This window comes from Thamnophis sirtalis, unplaced genomic scaffold (genome assembly GCF_051295495.1).
Source record: "Thamnophis sirtalis isolate CommonGarterSnake01/CBP01778 unplaced genomic scaffold, rThaSir2_p1.2 scaffold_14, whole genome shotgun sequence".
Classification (NCBI taxonomy): domain Eukaryota; kingdom Metazoa; phylum Chordata; class Lepidosauria; order Squamata; family Natricidae; genus Thamnophis; species Thamnophis sirtalis.
Window position 1 is genome coordinate 45,430,008 of NW_028261394.1, and position 12,982 is coordinate 45,442,989.

Sequence of the window (12,982 nt, forward strand, 5' to 3'; positions counted from 1 at the left end):
ATAGAGAGGAATATATAGAATAGAATAGAATAGGGTAGGGTAGAATAGAATAGAACATATAGAATAGAATAGAATAGAATAGAATAGAACAGAACAGAAGAGGAAGTTAGGGTTAGGGTTAAGTCAAACTATTCTCCAAGGCGCCTGAGGGCAGAACAAGAAGCAATAGGTGGAAACTAATCAAGGAGAGAAGAGCAATTAATCAGTGGAACAATTTGTCTTCAGAAGGTGTGAATGCTCCAACATTGGAAATTTTAAAGATGATGTTGGCTATCCATTTGTCTGAAGTGGTGTAGGGTCTTCTGCCTAAGCAGGGGATTGGACTAGAAGACCTTCAAGGTCCCTTCCAATTCTGTTATTCTGTTTTCTGTTCTGTTTTCCTGACCGTGTGAACAATTAATCAGTAGATCTTCCATAAGTTTTGGGTGCTTCATCGCTGGAGGTTTTCAAGAAGACTGCACAGCCAGTTGTCCAGACTGGCATAGAATCTCCTCTCGAACAGCGGGTTGGACTAGAAGACCTCCAAAGTCCCTTTCAACTCTATTCAACGTGCTTTCCTCCCCATATTTTCTTGCGATAGGTGGCGATATTGCACCGAGTCACAACTACTTGTTTTTTCTGGGGGTTTTTTGTAAGCGAGTAGAGAACAGCGTTTCTCAACCCTGACAAATGATAGGTGGCCTTCAACGCCTAGAATCGGCCTATCTTAAAGTTGCCAAAACTCCTGTAGAATGTTGCCCCCGGAGGACCAAGTTCCAAGGAATGAAACAAAACTAGTTCTTTTATTTGAATTTTTAAAGTTACTGTCCTTTTGCAATTGTTTTGTTGGCCTGGTTTGAATTCTACGAGGAATTATTTCCTGGTTTGAAAGAGTCCTGGCGCCCCTCAAAGGGGAAGTAGGCCCTTTTTTCAAACGATAAGGTGCCCTAAGCTTTGTTTTGAAAGCCGTTTCAGGTTTGCGTTGTATCTCGATGGCTTTGGGGTTCTTTCCCCTTCTTCCCAGACCACGCTCTGTTGTGAAACATCTGGTGATCAGTCTCCTCAGGAGATACAACACCTCCTCCCTCCAGGTCTGGATCAGAGGTGGTATTCAGCCAGTTCTGACCCATTCTGGAAAACAAACCGGTAGTGGAAATTTTGAGTAGTTCAGAGAACCGGCAAATAGGCTGGCCTCACCCCCTGCTGCCTCTAGGATAGAGTAGAGTAGAGTAGAGTAGAGTAGAGTAGAGTAGAGTAGAGTAGAGTAGAGTAGAGTAGAGTAGAGTAGAGTAGAGTAGAGTAGAATAGAATAGAATAGAATATAGTAGGGTAGAATTAGAGTAGATAGAGTAGAATAAAATAGGATAGAATAGAATATAGTAGAGTAGTAGAGTAGAATAGAATAGAGTAGAGTAGAGTAGAGTAGAGTAGAGTAGAGTAGGGTAGAATTAGAGTAGATAGAGTAGAATAGGATAGAATATAATATAGTAGAGTAGAGCAATAGAGTAGAGTAGACTAGACTAAAATAGAGTAGGGTAGAATTAGAGTAGATAGAGTAGAGTAGAATAGAATAGGATAGTATAGAATATAGTAGAGTAGCGTAGAGTAGCGTAGAGGAGTAGAGTAGAATAGAATAGAATAGGATAGAATAGAATATAGTAGGGTAGAATTAGAGTAGATAGAGTAGAATACAATAGGATAGAATAGAATATATTAGGGTAGGGTAGGGTAGAGTAGAGTAGAGTAGTAGAGTAGAATAGAGTAGAGTAGAATAGAATAGAATAGAATAGAATAGAATAGAATTCTTTATTGGCCAAGTGTGATTGGACACACAAGGAATTTGTCTTTGGTGCAGATGCTCTCAGGGTACATAAAAAGACAAGATACATTCGTCAAGACTTATAAGGTTCAGCACTTAATGATAGTCATAGGGTGCAAATAATCTATTACAGTATTGCAAAGTTTAAAAGGAAAAAAAAAAAGCAAGCTAACTCCCTGCAGAAACTTTTGAATCCCCGAACTGAGCAAAGCTGGGCATAATTTGAGAACCGGTGTCTGATATTTGTCTTCGATCTTAAATCTTCGCAGTATTTGGGTTGGTTCCACCTTGGAGATCATTGTTTATCCTGCTGTGCTAAGCTTTAACACGTCCTTCCTTCCTTCCTTTCCGTCCAAAATAATATAAAATAAAAATTCAGAAAGTGCCCCCAGCTGTAAGAGGTGAGGACTCAAAACCGGGGTGGGAATTATTCTCAAACACAGGTAGTCCTCGACTTATGACAGTTCATATAGTGACTGCTCAAAGCAACAGCGGCACAGAGGAAAGTGACTAATGACCATTTTTTTACATTTAATGACAGCTGCAGCACCTCCATGTTTTTGTGACATCAAGACGCTTGGCAACTGATTTATATTTATGAGGGTTGAAGTGCGTCCTCCTTTTGCGACCTTCTGACAAGCAAAGTCAATGGGGAAGCCAGATGTGCTGAACAACTTAACAGCAATGATTCGTTGAACAGCTGTGGAAAGAAAGGTTGTAACGTGGAGCAAAGCTCCCTTGGTTTGGTTTGGTTTATTGGATTTATATGCCGCCCTTCTCCCAAAGGACTCAGGGCGGCGTACAACATTAAAAAAAGCACATATTACAAAAGTTAAAAAAATTAACTTTCATTAATTTAATTAGATAGAATATACAAAAAACAAACCCAATTAAGATTAACAATAACATTTTAAAAAATCGATTAAAATTAACAATAATCAATCATTTATTTTATTTTGTTCAGACCAGTCCGGCTTGCTGGAAAAGCCAACTTAGAGCCGAGGTGGCGCAGTGGTTAAATGTAGCACTGCAGGCTGACTGCAGTTCAGCAGTTCGGCTGTTCAAATCTCACCGGCTCAGGGTTGACTCAGCCTTCCATCCTTCCGAGGTGGGTAAAATGAGGACCCGGATTGTTGTTGGGGGCAATATGCTGACTCTGTAAACCGCTTAGAGAGGGCTGAAAGCCCTATGAAGCGGTATATAAGTCTAACTGCTATTGCTATTGCTATTTTTAGGGCGCGTCGGAAGGACAGGAGGTTGAGGATTATACGAAGCTCTGGAGGCAGCTCATTCCAGAGGGAAGGCGCTCCCACAGAGAAGGCTCTCCCCCTGGGGGTCGCTAGCCGACACTGTCTGGCCGACGGCACCCTGAGGAGGCCAACCCTGTGGGATCGCACTGGACGGTGAGAGGCTACCGGTGGCAGTAGGTGGTCTCGCAGGTACCCTGGGCCTAAGCCATGGAGCGCTTTAAAGGTCATAATTAGTACCTTGAATCGCACCCGGAAGACAACTGGCAACTAGTGCAGGCCGCCTAAAAGGGGTGTAACATGGGAGCACCTAGGTGCCCTCATGATAACCCGCATGGCCGCATTCTGGACCAGCTGAAGCCTCCGGGTGCTCTTCAAGGGCAGCCCCATGTAGAGAGCATTACAGTAGTCCAGGCTAGAAAGGACGAGGGCATGAGTGACTGTGCACAGAGCATCCCGATCCAGGAAGGGGCGCAACTGACGTACCAGGCGAACCTGGTAAAAGGCCCCCCCTGGTCAAGGCCATCAGGTGTTCTTCTAAACTAAGCCGTGTATCCAGGAGGATGCCCAGATTGCGGGCCCTCTGAGGGGGCTAAAATTTCTCCCACTATCATCAAAGATGGAACAAGATGCACAAATAGGGATGACGGAAACCACAGCCACTCCGTCTTGGAAGGATTGAGCTTAAGCCTGTTCCTCCCCATCCAGATCCGCACAACCTCCAGGCATCAGGACATAACGTCGAGGGCATCGTTTGGGTGGTTTGGGGTAGAGATGAAAAGTTGGGTATCATCAGCATATTGATGATACTGTACCCCAAAAACCACGGATGAGCTACGCTTAATGACGGGTAGCTCTTGACTTATGGCCACAATAGAAATCCAATGTTTACTCATCCAAGAGTTTAGCCCTAGGTAGCTAAGATATGGGATCATACCAGTGGTGGGTTTCAAAAATTGTTCGAACCTACTCTGTGGGTGTGGCCTCCTTTGTGGGAGTGGCTTGCTGCCCATGTGACCGGATGGGAGTGGCTTGCCGCCCCATGTGACCGGATATGAAGATGCCGACGACATTTGTAGGAACCACCTTAAATGACCTCACACACAGCACTGGCATGCATAAGAACATGATGTAAACTTGTTTTTTTTAAAGGCATCTTTGGTTTGCGTTAAAACAACTTCAACACACGCAATGTTCTGATTGCACCAGAAACGCAGGAGTCATCCTTACCTTTCACAGAGGCCCTGAGTTTTATAAATAGGAGCATGATGGTGTAGAATAATCATATCCAAGGACCGGTGGTGGGTTTCAAAAAAGTTTGGAACCTCTTCTGTAGGTGTGGCCTGCTTTCCGGGTCCACTGGTGGAACCTCTTCTAACCAGTTCGGTAGATTTGACGAACCGGTTCTCCTGAATAGGTGCGAACTGGTAGGAACCCACCTCTGGATCATACTCTGAAGATTTGGTAGGCTGCTTCCTGGAATGTTTTGCAGTCTTCGGTTCTTCGGATGATGGATTGCGATATCCTGGCAAGAATATCCTTTTGCCGTTTGAAGGTAGAGGCGATATTATCTTTGATCGTTTGCAAATAAATTAATGTCGCCCCCCCCCCAATCTTTCTTTCTTGTGACTGGGCCAGGTTTTTTCCTGTTGTTGTTTTTTTACCATTAAATCCATAGGGAAGTAATTTATTGAGATGGATAAATTTCTTTCGTCTCTGTGCGTTGTGGGATGCTTAACCTCTTCGTGGGTCAACACCTAAAAAAAAAACAACCCAACATTGTTGAAGTTGCTTTGAGAGGGCTGGCTAAGCCAGGTGGGATGCAGGAGATGGGGATGCTGCCTTTGATCTGGGGGCCTCTTTAGAGGCCCCTCCTTAGGGGTGTGGGGGGAAGAACAGACAGGTGCTAATCTGATTTCATTTACATTGAGCTGGGCATCGGTTCAATAAATCCACTTTGTAGTGCATCTCCCTATATACGGTATTTAATTTTCCTTCTTTTGTGGGTCAACCATAGATGTTTCATCTGAGAGTCCTTTTAAGATTTTTGCGGTGAGGACTTGAAGGAAACCGGGCCTCAAACTGTCCGTCAGATCTGTATCTTCTATGTCTTGCAGGCTTTTTTTTTTCCATTGGTTTATTCCGTTGTCTTTAAAAGCCATTCAGATAACACGGAATCAGGGCGGGAATCCCAGATGTTGCTAATATGCCGGTCAATTGGAGGAGTTCTGTTCTCTTCGTTATGAACTTCCTGCTAACCCAAATCTACCGGATAGCTTGCCAAATTCTTCCCCTAGAGCAGGGATCCTCCAACTTTTTAAACAGGGGGACAATTCAGAGTTCCCTTAGACTGTTGGGGGGGGGGTGGACTGGCTGTGTGGGCATGTCTAAGTGGTCATGTGACTGGGTGGGCATGTCCAATTTAACATTGAACAATGCACACCAATTAAACTTGAATTTGTTTTGCTCCCGAGGGTGTTTGATTTGCTTGGGATCTGTATATCTGCGGGACCGCCTCCTGCCACATACCTCCCAACGACCCATAAGATCTCACAGGCTGGGCCTCCTCTGGGTACCGTTGACCGGGCAATGCCGGTTGGCGACTACTCGGGGGAGGTCTTTCTCTGTAGCTGCCCCGGCCACGTGGAATGATCTACCTGCAGAGATCCGGACCCTTCCCACTCTCTTGGCCTTCCGGAAAGCCATTAAAACCTGGCTGTTCCAGCAGGCCTGGGGCTGTTGACCCCAAAATACGGTCCAGCCCCATTTAGAACGGAGTGCATTGTGTGTTTTTTAAATCTATCTTTTCTTTCCCTCTATTTTTTATTTATTTTTTATTCATTTTGTACTGTAAGCCGCCCGGAGTCCTAAGGGATTGGGTGGCATATAAATGTTATTAAACTTGCAATTAAACTTTTGTTTCCATGTTGCTGTTTTGGTTGATTTTTCTGTTTACTAGATTGTTTTTTCAGTTGTTTAGGAGTCCAGTGGTCCACTTCAAGAAACTCAGTTTAGCAGCAATTCTTCTCAGCCCCAAGGTGCTTGGCCTCGGAAGGTCTCATGGCCTTCCTAAGGGCTATTAAAACCTGGCTATTCCGGCAGGCCTCGGGCTGTTGACCTCATGACTGAGGTCCAGCCCCGATTAGACTGGGTGTATGATGTGGTTTTTTTTAATCTGTGTTTTTTTGTTTTAACTTTTTTTATTTTTTAAAATATATTTGTTGTAAGCCGCCCAGAGTCCTTCGGGATTGGGCGGCCTATAAATTTATTAAATCTAATCTAATCTAATCTAATCTAATCTAATCTAAATCTCTCTCTGTCTCTTTCTCTCCCTCCTTCTCTTTCTTTCTCTCTCTCCCTTTCTCTCTGTCTCTATCTTTCAGTTCCAGTCCATGGGGCTCATGAAAGTAAGTCCTGTCCTTGGCTGAAGGGTGGGCAGAGCAATGTCTAGCTATTTCCCCTTCCCTTGTCTACTGTGAGCCGCCCGGAGTCCTTCGGGAGTGGGCAGCATACAAGACAAACAAACAAACAAACAAACAAACGAACAAATAAATAAATAAATGTGGGCGGGTCAGCCTTGCGGTCCTGCACAGGCCGGATTAATGACTTTGTTGGGTCCCATGTGGCCCGGGGCCCGTAGTTTGAGGACCCATGCCATGCCCTATAGCAGTGTTTTTCAACCACTGTGCCACGGCACACTAGTGTGCCGTGACATAGTGTAAGGTGTGCCGTGGGAAAAACACCCGCCGGGTGTTTTTGCCTCGGGACATCTCTGTGTGTCCCGAAAGTTGCTTTCGGGACACAGGGATGCCTCTATTAAGTCCCTGCGGCCCCGCGTTTACTTTAAAAACGTGGGGACCGCCGGGAGGTAGCGCACGCAGGGACGTCACTGACGTCCCATGCGTGCGCCCATAGCAACAATCGCAGAGGATTCAAGAGAATTACTTTATATATAGTCAATATAGGCACAGAGTTAATTTTTTAAAACATTTTCTAATGGTGGTGTGCCTCGTGATTTTTTTCATGAAAAAAGTGTGCCTTTGCACAAAAAAGGTTGAAAAACACTGCCCTATAGCGTAGAACTGAAAGCGGAGATCCTGAGTGGGCCAAGTAGGAAGCAGAACCTTGAAAGCTATGGAAAGACCGTCTTTCCGCTTCGACGAAAGCCTTCTTGCCAGTATAATAACATGGTGCCTTTCCTGCCAGCTGGGAGAACAGGAGTCGTGCTATTGACATTTCTTTGATTACAACAATCCCTCGCAACAAATTCTTAATCTTGCCAAGGTAAATATCCTGATTGGGGAGGATAAATAATCACACCCACTGCTTGAAGTTCAGGTGGGCAGACAGGTTTTTAATCACAGCTAAGTGGGCGAGGTGTGTATTTATTTTGGGTGGGATTTTTTTTTAAAGCGTAGGGTGTCACTTTTCTGCTGTTCAAGGAATCTTAGCAAAAGTCAAACAAACGTCACGTGTAGTTAAGAAGGAAGAATGGAATTAAATTCCTAATCCACTTTGCTGGGTATATATATGTAAAACCTGTGTTTCCACCCAATGCAGGGTAAAAATAAAATCTCCCAGAGATTCCCAAGAAAGGAGAGCCAATTTAGTCTAGTGCAGTGTTTCTCAACCTTGGCAACTTGAAGATGTCTGGACTTCAACTCCCAGAATTCCCCAGCCCACTTAGCTGTGATTAAAAGAGTCAACCTTGAGACGGTGAGATTAGAACCGCTGAACGGCAGATAACAGTCAGCTGAAGTGGCCTGCAGTACTGCACCCTAACCACTGTGCCACCTCGGCTCCAACAAGTTAGACTTATATACCACTTCATAGGGCTTTCAGCCCTCTCTAAGCGGTTTACAGAGTCACCCCCACAGTCTGGGTCCTCATTTCACCCACCTCGGAAGGATGGAAGGCTGAGTCAACCTTGAGACGGTGAGATTTGAACTGCTGAACTGCAGATAGCAGTCAGCTGAAGTGGCCTGCAGTACTGCACCCTAACCATTGTGCCACCTCGGCTCTTCTATCTAGCTGATCATGTAGGTGTTTGCAGCCCAGATCAAGTAGGCCTTAAAAAAAAATCGCCCAGTTAATAAAACGGCATTAATAGAACTGGTTTTGATCATTTCAGATGCTTCTTACACATTGGGCAGATTCTGGCTTTCTACAGATTGCTCCCAGCACTGAAATGATAAACTGATTCCATTTCCCCCCCCAAATCCAGTCAGTTGATCAACCGGATTTTGCCTCATGAACCTAGGTGTCTTTGGCTCTATCCATGGTACTGATGTGTAGCATCAGTATTGTTAGATTTATATTTCTTTTTATCCCACCATTATCATTTTTTACCAATAAGTCAAAGTGGCTAACATATCTGATATGCCTTCCCCATCCTATTTCCCCCCAATAATAACCTTGTGAGGTTGGGCTGTGAGACAGTAATTGGCCCAAAGTCACCCAGTTGGCTTTCATGCCTGTCAGAACTAGAACTCTCCGTCCCCTGGTGATTGGCCCAAAGTCATCCAACCAGCTTTCATGCCTAAGGCGGAACTACAATTCACGGTCTCCCAATTTCTAACCTGGTGGCTTATCCACTAGACCAGTGTTTCTCAACCTTGGCTACTTTAAAACTTTTGGACTTCAACTCCCAGAATTCTCCAGCTAGCTCTTCTGGCTCTTCTGAACTTGTATTTTTAGGATAGTTCACAATCCTATCTATGTCTGTCTGTCTGTCTGTCTGTCTGTCTGTCTGTCTGTCTGTCTGTCTGTCTGTCTGTCTGTCTGTCTGTCTATCTATCTATCTATCTATCTATCTATCTATCTATCTATCTATCTATCTATCTATCATCTATCTATCTATCTATCTATCTATCTATCTATCTATCTATCATCTATCTCTACCTATCTATCTATCTCTATATAGCAATAGCAGTTAGACTTATATGCCGCTTCATAGGGCTTTCAGCCCGCTCTAAGCGGTTTACAGAGTCAGCATATTGCCCCCAACAACAATCTGGGTCCTCATTTCACCCACCTCGGAAGGATGGAAGGCTGAGTCAACCCTGAGCCGGTGAGATTTGAACCGCTGAACTGCAGCTAACAGTCAGCTGAAGTACTGCACTCTAACCACTGCGCCATCTCGGCTCTTCTTTCTATCTATCTATCTATCTATCTATCTATCTATCTATCTATCTATCTATCTATCTATCTATCTATCTATCATCTATCTATCTATCTATCTATCTATCTATCTATCTATCTATCTATCATCTATCTATCTATCTATCTATCTATCTATCTATCTATCTATCTATCTATCTATCAATCCTCTATCTGGACTTTTTTTCTGACAGTTTCTGGGGAAAAAGAAGTTAATTTGTATGAGAAAGAAGGTGGCCAAGAATTAAAACTGACAATTGTGTTAGTGTTCCTGGAAAGTCAAAGCCATTCTCCTGTATTTTTAATGTGATGTTCACCATCGAAGGAAGGGAACAATCTGTAATTTAGAGTCTTTGTTTGGTCCTCTGCACAACTAATAAGAAAATACCAGAGGGAGTGAAGCTGCCATGAGAAACCAGATAAGGGATGGGAGATTTAGTGCTTTGGAAGAATGCCTGCATGCTTTCCAATCCGGAGAGCTTTGTAGTCCCAGATAAAACAGTTATCACTAGGATCTCATCCTAGCAGAAAGAAAACTTGTAGTGCTCTTCCTGGACATGTCAACACCCAAGAAGGCCCAGCCTCACAGATAGGCCTCCCTTGAAATCATCAGAACTGGTTGCCAAATATTTCCCGCGGTAGAATGTTTGGTTCATTCATTATAAATTTCAGCGAAATCAGTTTTATCTTTCCTTGTCTCTGTCCACCTCTTAGTCCTGACTACCCCGGCTATTCTTTGTGTATCCTTTGGCATACCTCAGCAGATCTAGGTGTCTTGGTGGACCACCATTTATATGGATGAGCCAGCTACATCAACTGAGGGATAGCATCAAGATCACGAACTGTGATAGCACTGCTTCATACGCAGCATAAAACGTGTATATATATATAGATAGATAGATAGATAGATAGATAGATAGATAGATAGATAGATAGATAGATAGATAGATAGATAGATATAGAGAGATAGAGATAGAGATAGAGATAGAGATAGATAGAGAGATAGAGATAGAGAGATAGAGAGATAGATAGATAGATAGAGATAGAGATAGAGAGATAGAGAGATAGAGAGATAGAGAGATAGAGAGATAGAGAGATAGATAGATAGAGATAGAGATAGAGATAGATAGATAGATAGATAGATAGATAGATAGATAGATAGATAGATAGATAGATAGATAGACAGACAGACAGATGATGGATGGATAGATAGGTAGGTAGGTAGGTGGTGGCTCAGTGGATAAGACATTGAGCTTGTTGATCAGAAGGTCGGCAGTTCAGCGGTTCGAATCCTTAGCACCGCCTTATGGAGTGAACTCCTGTTATTTGTCCCAGCTTCTGCCAACCTAGCAGTTCGAAAGCACGTAAAAATGCAAGTAGAAAAACAGAGACCACCTTTGATGCGAAGGTAACAGCATTCCATGCGCCTTCGGCATTGAGTCATGCCGGCCACATGACCACAGAGACGTCTTTGGACAGCGCTGGCTCTTCGGCTTTGAAACGGAGATGAGCACCGCCCCCTAGAGTCGGGAACAACTAGGACGCATGTGTGAGGGGAACCTTAACCTTTACCTTTATAAATGATTTGATATTGGTTTTGATATCTCACTGCAGCAAGTCACGTCTTTGAAACTTAGGGGAGGGAAAAGGTCAGTGGATCTCTGGCTTTAATATTTGTCCATGCTGACATCTGACATGCTTGAAGCTCCTTCCCGTGGAGGGTTCAAGATGGGTTAAACATTTTGATTGTCTCTCTGCTCTGTTTGAAGAAGAACCCAATAACCTGTTTTGCCTTTCTGGAGGAACATGGGTTTAACCTTCCTTCACTTGGACCTCAGAGCTGGAGGCTTCTTCTCCTTCTGCTGGTAAGGCAGCATCAGTCCTCTGCGTTATGACACGTTGTCTGGAATAACTTCAAGATAATTGAAGCTGCCAGTTGTCGCATGAAAGCGGAGACTCCAACGGAGAACTATTGATGCCAGCAGTTCATGAAAACAGGTCATTCCTCTTTAGTCAAGCAGGTCCTTGAGAGACAAAGATGTCGGTCATTGCTCTCCAATCGCTTGGTTTCCCTGAAAATTCGCCTGTGTCATTCCCACTGACTGACAACGAAGAAAGCCTTGGACAAAGGCAGAGAATTAAGCCAAAATTGTGGGAACAGGTCATTTATCTCTTCTGGATGACACCCTTGGGGTAAGGGTGGGGAAATGCAGCCAAGCATTATTTGTACCCCCCAAATCCTTTGTTTCGTCCTCCTCTTTCACTTACAGCAGTGATGCCGAACTTTTTCAGCACTGAGTTCCCAAACCAGAACTTTTGTGCATGTGCAAAGAAGTGCGCGTGCTGGAGCATCAGAAACCGAAAGACCAGCTGGCCAGCACATGGATGCTTGTTTTTTGGACATTTTGGAGCCATTTTCAGACCCCAAAAATGGCTTGAAAATGGCCAGAAAAATAACCCAAAAAGTGCCTGTTTCTGGCTAGTTTTTTGGCTGTTTTCAGGCCACTTTCTGCACTCTGGAGCACGTGAAAACCAGCTGGTGACAGCATACGTGCCCACAGAGAGAGCTCTGCGTGCCACCTCTGGCACGTATGCCATAGCTTCACCATCACGGTTCTATAAAGATGGAATTCTACCTATGGGTCAGTTTTTGGTGTCATGAAAACCATCCTTCCAAGCCCCGATACCACTTTAATTGTACATCAGCCCTTCCTGTCCCAATATCTTCACAGTGCCTCGGCCAATTCCCTTTTCTCCATCCAGAAGTGCTCCTTTTTAAAAAATAAAATAAAATCTTTTATGAGCTGCAGATTGAAAACAAGGAAGGAAGGAGAGAAGAAAGAGAAGAAAGGGGGATAGGAAGGAGGGAGGGAAGGAGGGAGGGAAGCAAGGAGGGAAGGAAGGAGGGAAGGAAGGAGAGAAGGAGAGAAGAAAGGAGGGAAGGAAGGAGGGAATGTAGGAGAAAAGGAAGGGGTGAAGGAAGGAGGAAAGGAAGGGGGAAAGGAAGGAGAGAAGGAGAGAAGAAAGGAGGGAAGGAAGGAAGGAGGGAAGGAGGGAAGGGGGAAGGAGGGAGGGAAGGAAGGAGGGAAGGAAGGAGAGCAGGAGAGAAGAAACGGGGGAAGGAAAGGGAGGGAGGGAAGAAGAAGTAGGACCGTTGTAAGATAAGATGGATCTATGTGATGTTAAAAAAGCAATCTTCAAGTATATAGTCAACTGTAGGGAAAAAATTGTTATAAATACATATTATTAATAACAGTTATGAGATCATATAATTGTGAATGTATATATGAAATTGATAAAATAAAATAATTTTTTTTAAAAAAAGATTGAAAACAAGGCTCCATCTCCATTGTTCAAATATTAGCCAAAAGTATAAACTTGCCCATTGAGATTCAGCATCAATAAGGGCATTCCCTGAGCCTCTGTTTAACAAAACATTGATTGTTCGGTCAGTGAGCTCACATTGTTCTTTCTCTAGACGTTGAGTTGTTACAGGCAGTACTTCCTAGCCAATGTCCATTCTAGGTCAACCTTTGAAAGGGGATCAATAGCAGCTTCTGGGAATTGCAGAGGGGACTATGGCCAGGTCCCTCTTTCTTCCCAGGAATGGGCCCCTCAGTGGGCAGAGTCCCTTTGGACCAGGTTTCACTGTAGATCTAGTAACGTGGAAAGAAAACAGAGGAAAGAGATGGTTGGAAATTGAGCAGGGACAAATATAGACTACTGCAATGCGCTCTACATGGGGCAGCCCTTGAAGAGCATTCGGAGACTTCAACTT